Source organism: Rhipicephalus microplus, chromosome 9, assembly GCF_043290135.1.
Source record: "Rhipicephalus microplus isolate Deutch F79 chromosome 9, USDA_Rmic, whole genome shotgun sequence".
Lineage (NCBI taxonomy): Eukaryota > Metazoa > Arthropoda > Arachnida > Ixodida > Ixodidae > Rhipicephalus > Rhipicephalus microplus.
Window position 1 is genome coordinate 64,758,767 of NC_134708.1, and position 18,002 is coordinate 64,776,768.

Sequence of the window (18,002 nt, forward strand, 5' to 3'; positions counted from 1 at the left end):
ATATACCTTAGGTTTAATATACATTATGCACCTGCTTGATCAATGTAAGGGAAGATCGATTTGTTCACGTATTGATTCATGAACTTCATTGCACACAGTTTTGATAGCTAATTTTATACGCAAGCTGTCAATTACGAGCAGACCATACCGCCTTGTGTAGCTGAATCTAAAGCTTGATCTGACCCTGAAACAGCGCAGAAGCTATTTGGGCGCAAAGGTTTGTAAAACGAACTGAACAATGCCGTAAAGAACGGAAAGATAAGTAAATGAACGAGAAAGAGAAAATGCTAAGTTGTGCTGAACCCTCCAGCATCGTAAATCAAACGGTCGGAGGTGCAAGGTCACGAGCACTGGCAACACTGCTCGTTGGACAAGCACGCCCCCCACCCACCACGTAGTTTCTCTACTATCTCTTATGCGCCTTAAACTTCCTTCTCTCTTACATCTCTTGCATGGCCCATACCGGCCTCTTAATTTTTCTCCTGTGGTTAGCCATCGACCGGCAGCGATGGAACCAGGGCGGGCCAATTCGTCGCCGGTCAGCCTTCCCCACGGTGGAGGTAAACGCGGCTTCGCTTGGCAGGCGCACTGCAGGCGGGACGGAGTGAAAAGGAGGGCCGAAACTACGAGAAAGAGATGGGAAAGGAGGATTAGGTGCGTAACAAGCGTCGCAGCCGCTTTCAGTTTCGACTGGCGCCTCTCAAACTGCTCTGATCCCTTCCCAGGTCAGCCGGTGCCGCCAGCAATATAGTGACCGCACTCCGTACTCCAGAAAGCACGGCATCTTTTCTCTTCTTCCTCTTTCTTACCTTATTTTCCGTTTCTTTCTTTCGTCATTGAAAGCAACGAAAAGAGGCTGAGCGAGCGAATGGATTGAAAGGGGGTGTGGCAGTTATAGCGGGAAAAGTTATTATTGTTTGTTGGTGTTCGTTTGACCTGGTGTGTTCGCATTTGCGCCTACTTGTATTTCGCTAGAGTGTGCGTAGCCTCCCCCCCCCCCCGCCTCACGTAGACATGCCAATGCCATCCCTACCCCTCCCCCCCCACACACACGTTCTGTTTAGCCGCCATAAAGAGAGACCGGAGGAGAGGGATGGTTGTTATGGGGCGCCAAATGGGACATCGTCAAAAGGATGGGAGTCGCGAAGGAGTTTGCGGTGGGTTATTATTTGCTTTCTTTCTTACAAAGGGCCGAAGAAGACGTAGCAAGAAGCAGAGCACGAGTTAAAGAAGTGTGTGGGGGGGGAGGGGGCTTTATGTGAAGGCCGCGTTCTTAGACGCGATTCCCAAAAGGGAAAACCGACTGGCGCCACAGAACACCTATGCGTTCCTGGCGCCACGGTCAGGAAGCGGGCGGCTAGACGCGAAAGAATGCCGAGCGGTGGCTGCTTCCTTTGTAGAGCGGCAGTACCGGCGCCAGCGGTTCGATGACGGCGGCCAAACGGGAAATGCCCTACGGGGCTTTTTCCGAGAGCTAGTTTTCGACGCCTTGATCGCATCGTGCGTGGAAGGCGCGTACATCTTGCTGTTTTTGTTTCTTTTTTTTCCCTTTTCTTTCGCCTTACATACGCTGTTTTAGGTTCGTGGCGGCCTCCACTCAGAGATCTTCCGGAACGAACCGGACGCAACACGGCGGCAAGTGTGACGCAGCGTTCGTAGAAGACAACCTCATCAGATCCCGGTCGCTTACTCCTTGTGCTGCCGATAGTTTCGTGTCGGATGCTCTACGTATCTTGCGTCCTTCTGTATCGAAGCACCTGGGCGGTATGAAAGGCGGGCGAATCGGTTCGCTCTTTGTTTAACTAGGTGCTTTGATGAACTCATAGCTCCCCATTTGATAGAGCTTTCCGGATACAATGTCGTAAACAGATCCTGGATTGCGACATTTTGAGTCCTCGGATGTCAGCACCCAAATCCTGCATCGCGATTACAATTATATTTTCTCTGCATAGAAGGAAAATGATGATTTTTGATGTTTTCTGGCGCAAGGGCCATTTCATGCCCAAAGAGCGCCAGTTCATCTTACCAGAGATATGGACAATGATTGTGATAAGTGGCTGTATGAGGGCCGTAAAATTCCTCGCGCTAAAGTGGGTAAAAACAGAGAATAAAATCATGACCATGCCATGAAAGGTGTGTGGTGTTAATGGACGACAAAACATTGCTGTAATAAAAACGATGGTGGACATGTATGTCATTAGCACATGTGCCTCACTCGTTCACACCCTTGTGTCCAAGGGCCGTGAGGCAAGTGCTTTGTTGAGAGTAGCCACCGCAGTGGAGACCTCTCTGCAGATGTCGTGCTAGGGAATGCCGAGGTATATGATATGAAAAGTACAAATTTCTTTTAAAAACGCTAACATTAGTTTATGAGTAAAAAGTGGTTCCCTACCGACGAACATTGCAGGATGGAGTGGTATCTGTTGTCGGTATAGGGTAACGGAAAGTGTTGTCTTCTCAGCGTGTCTAATTCCTTACACTGGATTAAAATGTGAAGTACAGTGAGTTCTTCTCCACATCTATCACACAAAGGGGAGTAAAAAGGGAGATTGCCTTCAGACAAAAGAAATGAATGTGTTGTATGTGTATGTCCTGTTCTTAACCTTGTAAGGATTACTTCTGTGTGGCGTGACTTTGATACTGGTGGCCAATGACCAAGTTGCGGCTTGATAACACGCAATTTATTATCTGTGTGTGTGTCCCATGTGCTCTGCCAATAGCTTCTGAGCCTTTGTTTCAGATAAGGTTTCAAGTCGAGTGCAGAAACTGGTATCGATGTATTGCTAGCCGTTTTGTTGGCGGATCCAGCTAGCTGGTCCACCAGGACGTTGCCTTGAATTTAGCGGTGTCCTGGCACCCAGCAGGCTACAACATGCTGCTTAGATGAGTAGACTGTGCATAAGAGCGAATAAAGCGAGACAAGGACAGAGTTCTTGTGCTTCATAAGAGTTTTCAGAGCTTTTACTACGCTGAGGGAGTCTGTATATATTATTGCCTTCTGTAGGAACCACGCCGCTCTTTCGGCACCAAGGGCACTGACGTATCCATTGCCTCCTCGGAGGCACTGGATGCCCGCACGTGTGAGCTGTTAGTTCGAATTTGGGGCCTCGCCTAAAATTCGTGTGTACTTACAAATAACGTGTATACTTACAAGTGAGCTGGCAACCCCACATTCAGAAACGACGAGCTGCGTTACTTTGAACAGTAGTATTGTCCTGAAGAGCAAAATGCGAACACGTGGTTCTCCACTCTGGAGAGCAAGTATCACCACAACAACCAACACGACTTCCGCTCAACCCCGCCCCCCCCCCTTTTTTTGTCGTTGTTGGACCTCAAATCAAGGCAAGCTTCGTAAAGAATGCTTCCTAAAAAAAAACGAAACTAATACGTGCTGCTCACAACAGCCTTGCTTTTTTTCGTCCAGGATTTCTCGATGCAACGCTTCGAAGTAAACAGCTCCTGGATTGCAAGGATAGCGGTCCTCGGATGTCATCATCGCCCAAACTTACATTGTCTTAAGAGGGCATTAGGCTTTTGCGGGACAGGTCTGACAGAGTAAAGATCTGGGGTGCACTTGGTGCCTCCTTAAGATTAAAAAAGAAGCACCCCCGCCCGCCTTCCAATCCTTTTGTAAAGAGTTCTAGAATGCATGAAAAGATGTCTTCTAGTTCCCTGCTTAATACGAGAAAACAAGAAAAGTACTTCGTTGTGCAAGGTGTTGGTGCATGTAGTATTAGATGCTTCTAAATGCAGCAAGAAATGTAAAAACTCACAGTCACGCTGCAACTCCTATGAGTTGAAATAGTTTAGAGCAGTTGAATTTCAACGTGTTTGATGCACTTTCGGCAGTTTCCGTACTCTGAAATTTCGGCAGACTCCGTCTTAACAAACACACGTACGTTAATGGTTAAAATATCACTTTTATTTTGCCTGTGTGCTTGCGCTGTGGCCTGGGCATTCCGTGGAAACTCGAACGGTCTCTTCCTGCGTTTCACGAGGCATCATGACTTTTTACTTAAAGAGAAAACGACGGTTGCTGACAGAAGGCATGCCACATGATAAAAGAGAAAACAGAAAAGCTCACTCTTGGAATTTCTGGCTACCGAATTATTTGAGTAGTTTTGATGCGCCATTAGTCAAGAAACGACGGACGCGTGTGTGGGAATGGATGGTTCATGCGATCTATTTTCCTATTGTCAGTCATCGTCAGCCCATTTAGCGTCCACTCTAAGAGGCGAGCCTCTTCCAATAATCTTCAACTTCCCGCGCCCTGCGCTGAGTGAATGTATTTAGGCTTCCAAACTGCTAAATTCGTCATTCCACCTAGCCCGTTCCATCGCAGGTGACCAACGGTTATCCATCATACTCATGATGTCACCTGGCAACGCTATATACTTCATTCCCTTCCGATGATCTCTGTTTGTTCTCTTACCCACTGTTATGCCTTTCTATCTGTTAATCTAACGCATGTCGCCAATGTTTTCGCAGAGCTCATTGGAGAGAGGGGATGGAAAAATTTCGACCGGACAACTGTAGATAGCCAATGGTTGGATAATATGCTCAGTAATGAACACTTTATGGAAGCGGAACAAATAATGGGAACTTAGCCATGTTTGGCGAGCGCACAAACTGATAAAACATAGAAGAAGGGAACAGGACTAGTGCTGTCCTATGCCCTTTTTTTGTGTTGATAATTATCAATATGAGCGCTAGCATAAATGAGTTCCAACTCACCCACATTTCTGTCTTACTACTCTAATAGGAAGTGCTGTTCACTACAAACACATAAATAAATAAAAAACAGACTCTCCTTAAAGTTGACTACTACCCCAGTGTGTTCATCGAAGCCTTGGTAATTTTATTCTGAGTTTCGCCCCTTGGACTCACCACCGAACAAAACAAGTATAATAATTATACTACGATAACACTGCTCTGCTAAGCTGAATAGTTCGCAGAACATATTTAATATGTAATTCGCAAATAGTAAGTGCTTCTGCTGCGTACGAAAGCTTGGCGACATCTTCATATTGCTGCCCGTGGAGCGTAGAATAAACCTGAGACTGCGTGTGTTCATGTGTGTAAATATTGCCTACGCAGTCTGACTGCCCCCCCCCCTTCCCCTTCTACTTTGTGTACAAGAAACTACTCGCACACTATTAAACAACATGAGTTGCGCGTTTACTACGCCTTCGTCACGGATCGCATCAGTGCATGTTAAGATAGTCGAGGGTTTAAATGTGAAAAAATAGCTTCCAGAAAACATCGATGATACCACACAGGAGCCAGTGATTACAGCTATAGAATGTGGACTGAAGTTTTCGTTCGAAGGGCGCTCCGATTGTGATAGCCGTCACACACGCCAAAAGTGTAGACAGGTGGCTGACAGAAGTATCGATATTTTAGGAAAAAATCCAACAAAAACTCACTCGCAGGTGAACGCTGATACGACGCACAAAAAAAGAGGGCGCGAATATTTGCCTTGCAAAGGGAATTCCACAAATCCGGCTACACAGGGCTGGCTTCTGAGGTGCCGTGGGCTTATTTTTTTGTTGGTTTTTTCCAGGGGGAATAATACGGGCGGCCGCTCGCTGGAAAGCACCGAAGAGAGGCAGCGCGGCAAAAACGAAGTGAATGCCGATCCGGTCCTCGCTTCGAAGGCATCCCGCCCGGCGCCGTGGAGGCGGTTGCCAAGGCGACGCCCCACTGCCGCTTCTCGCAGTTCCCTTCGTGGTTTCTTCAGCTGGGACGTCCCGTGTGTGGTCGATCAAAGCGATGCTCGTACGGATGCATTAGTGCCAACGGAGTGGGGTAGAAGTAGGCGTAAAACTGCGCGCGAGTTGATGAAAGCATATTACATTAGGAAGAAAAGTGAAAGTTGTATCAGCGAACCGTTGGTGACGTTGTACTTATCGGAGAAGAAATTGTTCGATAGCTGGATAGCGTAAGGCTGTGTGAAGACTGCGCATGTCTGTATGTTGTTACTTAATCTGGATTTGTGCCCGGTCTACTTTAGTTGGAAGCACCGCTTGTGCTTGTCGTTGAGTGTTTCTTTACTTTGTGTTTGTGTTATTTGCAGCCAAAGCATGTCAGTAATCAAAGGGTCCTGCTCATGTGTCGGAGTGTTGTAAACAGGACTGTAGTGATTAGGGGCTTTTAGCTTGTACGTATGCTTCTTTACGTTAACGTGTTACCGGATACCGGTTTGCGTTTACCGTCTTATCGGAACGCATACCTTTTGAAGTTTTAGCTCTTCGTACGTAAACTTTTACGTAGTTCATAAACGCGTTAACCTTTACGTTTTCGCTAACCGCAAATGGTGATTATAAGTTCGTTTAAACTGCAGTCAACTTCCATAAGAATGAATCACCGTTGCGGCAAAGTCATGAGACGTTTGTTTGTCGTGTACAGCATCCTCGTTATGCATAAAAGGGTAAAAAATACAACGTTACTGCTACGATGGTGTCAATATTTTGTGACACTTCGTGCAACCACAGTTATGAAGACGTTGTCTTGAACATAGTATTTTTGGGGTGGAAATTAATAAAAAATTGTAATAACGCTGCGGCGTGGTTTTCGCGCCAGACGTACAACGCACGATGTTTCTGCAGTAAGAATTTTGTGATTACCTGGTTCATTATCACTTATTCCTTCCCTTATTCATTAACGAGGGTCTCGTACTGGCAGACTCGGTGCCTTAGGACGTATACGAGGGACTATTGGTCAGTTGCCAGCTCGAAATAAGTTCACGTGCTACGTGACGCCACACAGGCTCATAAAAGAGTGTGCCACACCCGCCGCTATGGCTACAGATGGCGCTGACTGACACTCTCACGTTTAAATTCACATATATACCCAATAAAGTGGATGGAAGGATAGCCGCCGTGGTAGCTCAGTGGTAGAGCATCGAACGCGTTATTGGAAGGTCGCGGGTTCGGTTCCTGCCCTCGGCAAGTTATCTTTTAACCCACTTTTCTTTCTTCACATTTACTTTACAATTTGGTCTAATAACCTCCCCTATACGTTCCTTGGCATTATTGTCTGCTGGATTTCATTAATATTGTGTAAAAACACGGAAAAACGAGCCTTTAAGTATACACTTCTTTCCCTTATATATATATATATATATATATATATATATATATATATATATATATATATATATATATATATATATATATATATATATATATATATATATATATATATATATACACTCGTGGTTTGGCGTATAGATGGCGCTGACTGTCGCTCCTACTTCTAAAAATTCACAGATAAACCCAAAAAAGTGGATGGAGGGAGTGCCGCTGTGATAGCTCAGTGGTTAGAGCATCGAACGCGTAATTCGAAGGTCGTAGGTTCGATTCCTGCTTACAGTTGGTAATTTTTTCATCCACTTTTCTTTCTTCTTATTTACATTGCATTAATGTTAATAACTTCCCCTGTACATTCCTTGGCATTACTGTCTGTTATATCTCATTATTATTGTGTTAAAAACACGGAAAAACGAGCCCTTAGGTATACACTTCTTTCCCTTATATATATATATATATATATATATATATATATATATATATTAAAGCGACTGCCCACGTAGGCATTCCTGATAGGAACCCTATAAGCAACCAGTATCAGTACTTATTGTGGCAGATTGAGGGAGGTCCACGGGCTATTATATCCCACCGCGTGTTTCAACCACTGCATCAAGGTTCTCCATCGTGCTTCCATACATGACGCGCCGTATAGCTCGAAAGGCACGGGCAAGGAAGGAGGCGTAGCCGAAACGTATTCCAGAGCACGGACACATAGCGCACCCATATCACAACACGTGGTGGACGTGTGCGAAGGCGCGGCGCGGGCATCGCCCACCGTTCGCCGTAATTGCGCGGATTCGGGATCACCTGGGTGTCCACCCACTGGCCGTCGAGGTTCTTCCCACAGCTGAGTGTGTATAATACGGCGCTCGCAGAGGCCTAAGCCGATCTCGGTGCAACGTACATTTTCTTTGCGGCCTGCCCTTGTCTGCCACTGGTACGACGGGTAGCGATGCGCCGAGAAGTGGGTGCAGCCGGTACTCACGTTGCACCCTTCTGGCGCCCCGAGCACCCGTTTTGTATCTGCGGCGTACCGGGGCTAAAATGACGTCGCCCGCGTGTTCTACAGGTGCGCTGGCCACGCGCGTATGCCAGGATCGTATTCGCGCCCGCGGCGAGCGACTGGTGTAAAGGGAAGCGTTCAATTTGCTGCTGCACCCACGCGCCAATGTGTTCGCTGCAAGCGTATAGTGGCCGAGGTGTGGCTGAGAAACAAGCGCCGAATTGTTTTGGTGACTCCCCATTAGTAACTGGAGCGCGCTGCTTCCTCACGCAGTAGTGCCATGCCCTGGTGGGCTCGAAGGGGCTGGCATATACGTATACGACGCGTATAGAAGCTGCACCAGATTGCGCAGAGCTTCTCCATTTTCCGCGGTGCGGGTGCATTGGCCATGCCTTTGAAGTTTCAACCGGAGTAGCCGGAATATTTCATAATGACTGATGTGCAACTTTCCTGGCGGGCTGAAATTCCAAGCAAATTGCTGTTAACAATCAATGTCAGTTAGAGAGTTAGCGAAGATCAATAACGCAATTGAAGCACATTCTGCCCAATTTTCAGCACAGGGTGTTAAGCGTGAAATCTATACGATCATATGGCAAACCGTAGTGAAAAATCTTTATCATTTGGGTTTTTTATTGCAAATTCCCTCGTGGATTTGAGTCGCATTTGGGTTGCGCCATGGTCGCTAATGGATCGCAATTTTAGACCACAGAAGTGTGACAACTCAGCAGCCTTGTTAAGACGGCATGTGTACGTGAAAAAAGCCCTTTTTTCTGTATAAAGTGATGTTTGGTTTGCGTGAATAATAGTGCCTCTTTGGATTCTTCATATTTTTACTGAATTTAATATCTGTCACGACTCACTGATTCTGACTTCTACAAGTTTCTTTTGAGGTTCATTTTGTTTTTTATAAACCAATTAGGTTCCATAATTTATTTATATTAGGCACAGATAAATTATATAATCCCCAAAGATCGGCAGGCAGCATGTAGAAACGTAGTCAGAAAAGAAACTACTTTCGCATCGAGGAAAAGTCAGCTGCAAACTTGTTCTGTATGTATACCATTGAAATTATTGCAAAAGTTTCGAAATGCCCTGTTCGTTCAACTTTCAAGTAACTACGTATGAAAGTTTGCAGGTCTGCTGCAATGAGGTCTCACATTTTGTATTATTAGTATTGATGATATATTTGCTATAAATATCAGGACGTTTATTTAGAGACAGCAAGATAAGCACGTTGTTTAGTTCTTAAATTCTCAATAATTCAAAATTGCCGAAACTAAAGTCTCTGCAAGATCTGTGAAAAACAAAAACAAAAAGAAATTGGCAGATCCCACGTACAGTGGAAATCGATGATATGCGAGGCACGAATGATAAATGTTGGTATGTCACTTTCAAATCAGCCCAACGTTACGAGGTGGAGGTAAATGATGCCGTATATGACTTCCGTGTCATGATTATCATGTTTTAATGTGTCGTTTACCTTCGTCATCTATTCACGTCACGTGATACCAAATTTGGTATATGTGGAGCCAGTGAAATGCCCACGAGCACGCTATGAGCGTAGTACGTTGTCTTGTTCTTACATGACAACGCTTGTCAGGAAAACCATGTTTGTACCAGTCATATATTTCGTCATACATTGACGTCACGTAATACCGAATTATCATATGTGAAGCTAGGGAAACGGCCGTGAGCGCATCATCAGTGTGGCATGTAGTAGTGTTGTTACATGACACGCATGTCTTGATTATCATGTTTGGATGTGTCATTTACCTTTGTCGTCCACTCGCGTCACGTAATACCGAGTTTGGTACATGTGAAGCTAGCGAAACGGCCGCGAGCACATCTTAAGCGTAGAATGTAGTCATGTTGTTACATGACACGCATCTCATGGTTATCATGTTTGCACTAGTATCATACTTTCGCCATCCATTCCCGTCCCGTAATACCAAATTTTGTATAAATGAAGCTAGCGAAACGGCCGCCAGCGCATTATCAGCGTGGCATGTAGTCATGTTTACATGACATGAATGCCATGACTTTCATGTTAGGGTCTGTCGCTTGTGTTCGCCATGCAATCATGCCATACCAAACCAGTTTTGCAACATGCCATCTGAACGAAACCATACCGCAAGAGCTGCAGGACCATGAAATGTAAAACATGACATTAATGACATACATGTCATCATTTTCATGTTATGACGAGTCAAATATGTTACTCATACGGTCGTGTTATGCCATGCCAAGTTTGGTGTCGATACCATTATCGAAACGCCCAGGAGAGCTAAAAACCGTTGGTGGACAGACAGACAGACAGACAGACAGACAGACAGACAGACAGACAGACAGACAGACAGACAGACAGACAGACAGACAGACAGATAGATAGATAGATAGATAGATAGATAGATAGATAGATAGATAGATAGATAGATAGATAGATAGATAGATAGATAGATAGATAGATAGATAGATAGATAGATAGATAGATAGATAGATAGATAGATAGATAGATAGATAGATAGATAGATAGATAGATAGATACGCTCAAAGTCGCCGAAGTTCGTTTAGAAATGCTTCGCATTTAAAACAAAAAGAGCGACACCTGACAGCGACAATCACCAATAGCATATGACAAGAAGTACCCTTGGTTGTCATACATCGCAGCGTGTAGTCAACTTTAGAACAAATTAGGTGACACTTTAGGACCACTTGTAAAAAAATTCTTAAATTACAACTGAAGATGTCATGTTCTTCAACATCCGTGAGGGTTGTGAAGGCTCCACGAAGTACAAGAAATATAAAAACGTTTCTTCACAATGGCTCAACGGACTAGTTTTGTTCACGCTCTGAATCGGGGGTCTCTGACTTGTCGAATACTCTCTCGCAATATTGCTAATTTATGGGTAGGTGGATAAACAAGCACTCTGGTTCACTCGCAATAAGGCCTTCAAGCAAAAAATCAAGATATAAAATACAACCCGGTGTTGCATGCTCCCGATGAAACTATAAATTCCACAAACATCGAAAAAAGAAGACCACGTATTCTGCATTCGAGCCATATTTGCCACACATTGAGTTGTCTTTGTAGCACTGTTTTAAAAACCCATTCTTTCTTATAATGCGGTGGAAAACTACAAAAAAATAACTGTGGTACGGTGTGAAGTAGCATACGCAGTACGAAAGATGAGAAAACAAAATTAAGGCAGATTCACCTCATTGGTGACAAGCCTGAAAGAGGAAGTTCGAAGATCAGCCTTCTTTCTTTCTCTTCAGTTTTCTTTTTCTTTCCTCCTCTTCATTTTTCTTGTATTCTCTTCAGTTTTTTTCCTGTATTTTCCCTCTTTATTTCTATTTTTGTTCCTGCTTCCTACTTTCTTTATATCTTTGTATATTTTCCCTTGCTTTTTCTTTTTAAACGCAAAAGCGTTTTATGCCGGAGTCCACCATGCACTGCTCCAATTACGTATTTCTGTCACGCATATGACGTTGTGAGATATTTACTAACACATCGCAAATAAAGAAAATGGCCTCGTATGTGCATGTTTCACTGCAAATGTCATCAAAAGGCGATAGTCTTTTGTCTGGAGAGAGTGAATAAAACGTTAATTTTATGTTCTGTGCGAGAAAGTCGGTGAATAAAATTCTTGGGGCACTGCGTTAGACATGGGTGCAATCTGGCAGCAATCTTGGAAAACGGAAGGATGGCTTCTGTTATAGCGAGTGCGCGGCGTGTGATCTCGCCGGCTACAAACTATAGGAGGCAAGGCCATGGGTAGGCGGCAGCACCTTATAGTCTCAGCAAAGCGTAGGAAACACTCGCCTTTCTGAGTATAACGTAGCATTGTCAGCGCAGCGTAATGAACTCTAAGTTCCGCAGAATTACTTATGTATGGCTTTTATAAGAAAAACAAACACACCACACAGTATTGACGTGTTGATATTGTGCCAAAGATATGCACAATATTTGATTTTTAAGCGACGATGTCCAGAAGTGGGAAGGCAGAGACCAGATCAAGATTAGTTGGCGTTGAGGAAGAGGTGGAACTGTAGCCGTTTCGGTTGACAGACAAACTAGTCGACCAACAGACAAAAAAAAAAACAGACAGACAGAAAGGCGAAAATTGTTTCTTTAACGTATTCTAAGTAAGAATCTCGTTTTTAAAACGGGTATACGAAAAGCTTCGCGACGAGGCGTTGAACCAGCGACTTCGCGCTCCTCAGCGCACAACGTTATACACTAAGCCACAAAGCGAATCTTCTCCCACGTGTTAACGGCCGGTTATTTATATACAGTGTGTACTGCTGCGAGTCGTTTGAGCCCAGAAACTTCAGCGCGTTTTCGTCATCAGCAGCGAGATGGCACAACGGGCGCGCACTGGACGTGCGTGCTCTGAAAGTCATCGTTCCGCGCCTGCCGTCGCGTCACTATACATGGGCGCGCGCCTGCACATGTTGTGGTCAAAGTGCGTATAGATGTTCTCTAACGTGGAGGCTCAGTCGCGCGTGCGCGTATCTCCAGATTCGCGCGCTTTGTACCTCTTGTGCCTTCCGCGCATGTCTGCTTTGAAGTTGCAGTAACCAAAACGGGTGGTGCCACCAAATTTGTGGCATGCATGTTCTTTGCTGTAAGTGTTTCCTTCAGCTCCAGGAAACATGATAAACACACCAAGATTCGTGTATTTTGGCTAAATAATTTAATATTGCTATACTTATGTGGACCATTTCCGGTTTCGCGGTGCCGAATTGGGCAGTGACGTCGATGCATAGGTGGCTTGGTCACGTGACCACACAAGGCTGCGATGCACTTTGTGTTGAGTTTCGTCTGCTCTCATACACACGTGACACACCAAGCGCCAGCAAAACAAACGCGCTGGCAGTCGCCATGGCCAGCTGCAGTAGCATCGAGGCAGTGGCAAGGCACAAGGCAGCAAGAAGGAAACAAAGTGGCGATGTTCATATCGTCTGTACAGAACGTGGACGAGGAAGCAGTCGAAGCTAAATGGACCGGCCTTTTAGAGACAAATTTCACCGGAAACACGTCACGAAAATGCGGTGGCGCTGTTGTCGTGCGTTTGGTTTCGCTTGGTAGGCAAAAGTCGTGGCGCCAACCGCAGTGGCTGCTGTGTGTTCGCTGGTGCGTGCGCTCTTTGTGGCCGTGCAAAGAAAAAAAAAATAAGAGTTTTGTACCGACGAACTTTTACGGTAATTTGCATGGAAACGTTCAAAAAAGATGGACCAGGTCTTTTTTCTTTTTTTTTTCAGTTTCCTGTTGATAAAAATTGTCGCCGATCAGCCGCAGCTATGAAACGTGAGAATTCGCTTTCGAGGCTACCTCACCGGCTATGTTTTGGAGCGACTTATCCATAAAAAGCGATTAGCTATCTCAAGTGTTAGAATAAGCCATGGAATTGCGCTTTTTTTAATTAGCCGTGGAGGTGTATCAATCACGTTTACGTTCTGGATAGCATTGTCATATGCGAAGCATTTCTCGTGTGTTGCGGATGAAAGCGTGTTGCGGATGAAATAATCACCGAGGTCGTTCTGATCAATTGCATGAATAACTTCTCCGGCACATTTATTGTATGCGATGATTTACCGCAACGATTCATGACCACGTATTTCTCCAGCGCACATTTGCATAATATACTCTAGAGCCTCTTGCTGCACTGGGTCTGTCCATGCATTGGTACAAATTAAAGTGTTCACACGTGACGCAGGGTGCAATAACGACGATATTTCGCAAACGAGCTACATTTCCGCAGTTAAGGTACCTCATATGTTTGATGAGGTTCTCAAAGCTAGAGTTACACGTCAACTTTGTTCATAAGTTCATTTCAGAACCCCTCTAAAGTGACTGCAACTTCCTCTGTTTCAGCCGCCGCTTGTAAACATGCAAGAGGCGTCCCGACGCGTTGTCCTCGAAGACAGCTTGCGCACCTGCTCCGTGACGTCATTCGGCACCGACCGTGTTTACAAACATGAAATAGATCTTGAGCGGAGCTGTTTGACGCGCGGTGTCTCTGAACAACGCGTCGAGTGTCTTTTCGAAAGAGCTCGGAGTCCTTGACGGACGCACACAATGTCTCTGCAAGGGACGCCACCACACTCGTAACAGCAGGCATGCTACTTCTTTCCTTGTTCACAAAATGCGTTTTGGAGATGGCGGAGGTCACCCCCGTCACTACAAATCTGGGGTGACGTCACGACAACTGCCGTTGCTTCTCCTATTCTGAAACGTCAGTGATGCTGCACAAGCAGTTTGCCTAGATCGCGAGAGTGAGCATTCAGTTACACTTTTAAAAGTGAATTAAAATATATTCTACGCGTTTGCTGTGTCCGACCCTTTGTGTAGAGATTCCTTGCATACAGAGCAAACCCACAACAGGCTTGGGATAGCCTGGAAATTTGGTGTCGCCACCCCTTTAAGGAGACTACGAACGTCGATTTGTCCGCTACCGCAGCCACGTTTACGAAAGGGGCGTGCTGCTCACACATTAAGAAGTCAGAATTGCTCACGCTCGTTGTGTATACCTGTGTGTGTTCATTTCATGCAACTTCCTTTCTGTTTGAGCAGCGTGCTTTAAGTGTCGAATTGTGACACTTGTTCGTCCGCGTTTGTTCTGTGTATACGTATGCTCATTTCATGCGTGTTTTCAATTGAGATGTGTTGTTCAAGTTTCCAGTGACTTGCCGTTCTTCGCGTGACATTGTTCACGTGACATTGCAATTGGTTGTTTTATAGCGTGCATTCTTTGCCCCTTCGGACAAAACAACGCCCAGTGAACGCTCAACTACCTCTGCGAGGAAGTTTTACTTCTGTATTATACCGAATCCCAAGAAGATGGATCAGTCACTCTTTTTTCTAACTTTATATTTTGTTTTCCTGACGTTATGCCAAGCCATGAAAGCATGCGAGAGCATACGATAGCCCCAGGCCTTAAAGTTCTGCTACTTGAAAAACATGAAGAATCATTACTTCGAAGTGCAGGTCCGCGAATTAAACAAGCGCATGCATATGTCTTCTTGATTTCTTTGTCTTCTGAAATCCGTCTTCAATTTATGCGCACATAAATTAAGTACGATGATTCACCAACTCAGCTTCCTTGCGACTTTGACGATCTTCAGTGTGCAGTCCTATTTTGTGCAGTTCCACAATGAACCATCATATTCTTGCCCAGTTAGCCATGGATCTGCAACAAAAAGCACCTTTTACTGATATTTTTTTAATTGCTAGAGTGGCTTTTATGGTAAACAATCCTTTCGTAGAGCTTTCTTTCAAGTCTGAAAATTTCGCTTGCACATGCGCAGGATCTGGGCGGTGTTTTAGTAACTTTTACGAAGTCCACTTTCAGTAGCTTTTCATTTACGTCTTTTAAAACATGTTCGAAGCACTGTTCCGCTCTTACAAAAACACCTGCTCTCGGATGTGTTCATCGTTAGACAAATTTTATGCTGATATACGACGCCGAAAACATTTCAGCTAAAACCAAACTTGATGATATATGAAATGACGATTCTTTATGACACGACAGCGAAACAACGTTGCAGCGGCTTGCACTGCGTGTCCTTCTGCAACTTGATTTCTCGTTCTCACTGTTTTCGACATGATACACGCAAATCAAATAGCCCAGATAAAAACTCTTCTGACTTTTTTTTTGTCAAATGCTGTCGGGCCTTTCACAGGCTATTACAGGGAATGGGTCTAGTGATACACAGGGGAAGTACATTGTACTACAAGTGAAGCTGGACAGTTATAATACCTAAAAACAACAAGATGTCGTAAGTCTCGTAATCAAGAAAGGAATGGTTACAGTGTGCGCTAAATCAAACTAGACTATAATGACAAAAAAAACAATTTGTAAGCCTCGTAGTCAAGATAGCAAAAAATGAAGTTAAAAAACACCACTATATATATGTTACAGCGTACAAAAATACTCCTCTACTCTGCACAAAACTTTCTACGATATCCGTGGCATTAATAAAATACCTTGAGGCGACGCATTCTATAGTTCAATGAAACCAGAAAAAAAAATAAAAATTTGAACGTGTTGCAGCACGTGACGTATTGCCTGAGCTTCTTCGCATGAGAATTTCTACGGGAATAGTGATGCGGTGGTTTCAAGTGTTCGCGTTTGTCTATGTTTATGCGATTGTTATAAAGCGAAAAAAGAAATTTCATCGCTGCCGCCCGCTGCCAGCAAGAAAACTTATGAAATACAGAGGCATTTTTAAAAGAGTAGTGATCTTATCGTTGCGGGAATATTTTGAAAAAATAAAATGTAGTGCTTTATTTTGGATTCTTTATACTCTCTTTCCAAGATATATTTGATAGGGGTTCCACACTATACGACCATATTCAAGAATGGGACGCACTAGAGTTTTGTAGGCTGTTAGCTTGGCGGATGCAGGAGCCACAGCTAACTTTCTGCGCAGAAACTCAAGTGTTTTAAATGCTTTTGTGCATGTATTTTTGATTTGAACATTCCGCCTTAAGTTACTTGTGATGGTTATACCCAAGTATTTTATAGACTCTGTTCGTGTGATATCAGAGCCCGCCATTTTAAAAGTGAATGTATGAGGTAATCTCTTATGGCTAATAGTCATGATATTTGTTTTGTTGATATTTACTTCCATACCCCAGGTTACACACCATTCAGTATTTTATTTAGAGACGCATTTAAAAACATTTGATTGTTCAAACGACGCACACAGGTGCACATAACCAGGTAATCTGCAAATAAACGCACTTTTACGCCTTGTTTAACACAATTATGTCATTAATATAAATAAGGTGCAATATTGGACCTAGCAATGATCCTTGTTGTACCCTCGAGAATACTTCAAGTAAATCGGAGTTAGTATTCTTAAATGAGACCAATTGCGTACAATTGCACAGATAGACAGTAATTCAGGCTATTATTTTCATGCAAATATTTCCAACAGACCTAAGTTTTTCAATTACGTAAAATATACTGCATGGTCATATGTTTTTGAGAAATCAAGCAATATGGCGTCAGTTCGGCACCTATTACTATTTGCTGAAGCGAAGTCTTTAGTTATCTCTAGGTGCGTTACAGTAGACAAACCTTTCCTAAAGCCATGCTGCTTTGGACTCAAAAAATTTTTTTTCCACGTGAGCCATTATTTGTTTCTCTTTTTCTTGTCTTTAAGGCAGTTTTGTGAAAGTGTCTGTAAGTGTAATTTTTTCCACAATGGAAGTTCCTAAATACGCAAATATCCGAATTACTTATTCGAAATTGACTGGATAAAACAGAAACAGCTACCCAATTGCGATGCTATGTGTTATAATTTTAAGCCAACGCAGCCAGGTAGCTGCTGGGGGCAAATCTTTAGCCGATAAGTATCATCATTTTAATTCATTCCTTATTCGCGAACATTCAAACCAGAATCTAACTCTTTGGACACGTTCCACATGACCGAGTTGAATGAATTGAACTCGGTCAGATGCTCAGTAAAACTTTTATTCGTTTTTCAAATCTTATCTCTTCTTCCAGAAAAAGTATGGCTTTGTTCGCGTTCAAAAGTACTCCTGAACCATATATAGTTCTTGCCTCCGCTATTGCGTTCATAAATTACTATAAGCTTCAATAAAGGATAGGTATATAATCAACATTGTCGTTTTATTAGTTTGTAAAATACTCTGTCTGAACTTTTGTTTTCGGCATCGCGATGCGCACGCAATGACCACCTTTCATTTTGAAATTTTATTTTATAAATAGTTGTATTTTTATTTTTATGTAAATTCTAAGAGCAGAAAATTCATAGCTAATACACCACAGTTGGTGAAAACCATGATGGCTTGGTGATATTGATCATTGAACTGCACAAACAAACGATAAGAAAACGTTCACCATGAAACCAATTTAGCCTACTAGGTATAAAAA

The 18,002-nt window shown here is 43.7% G+C and overlaps 1 non-coding gene across 1 annotated transcript; it reads left to right on the forward strand.

Annotated features, from left to right (window-relative positions):
• The first annotated feature begins 7,303 nt into the window (after positions 1-7,303).
• TRNAT-CGU (transfer RNA threonine (anticodon CGU)) lies at positions 7,304-7,376 on the forward strand. The gene has a single exon. It is a non-coding gene; the product is annotated as a tRNA-Thr (tRNA).
• The last annotated feature ends 10,626 nt before the right edge of the window (positions 7,377-18,002 follow it).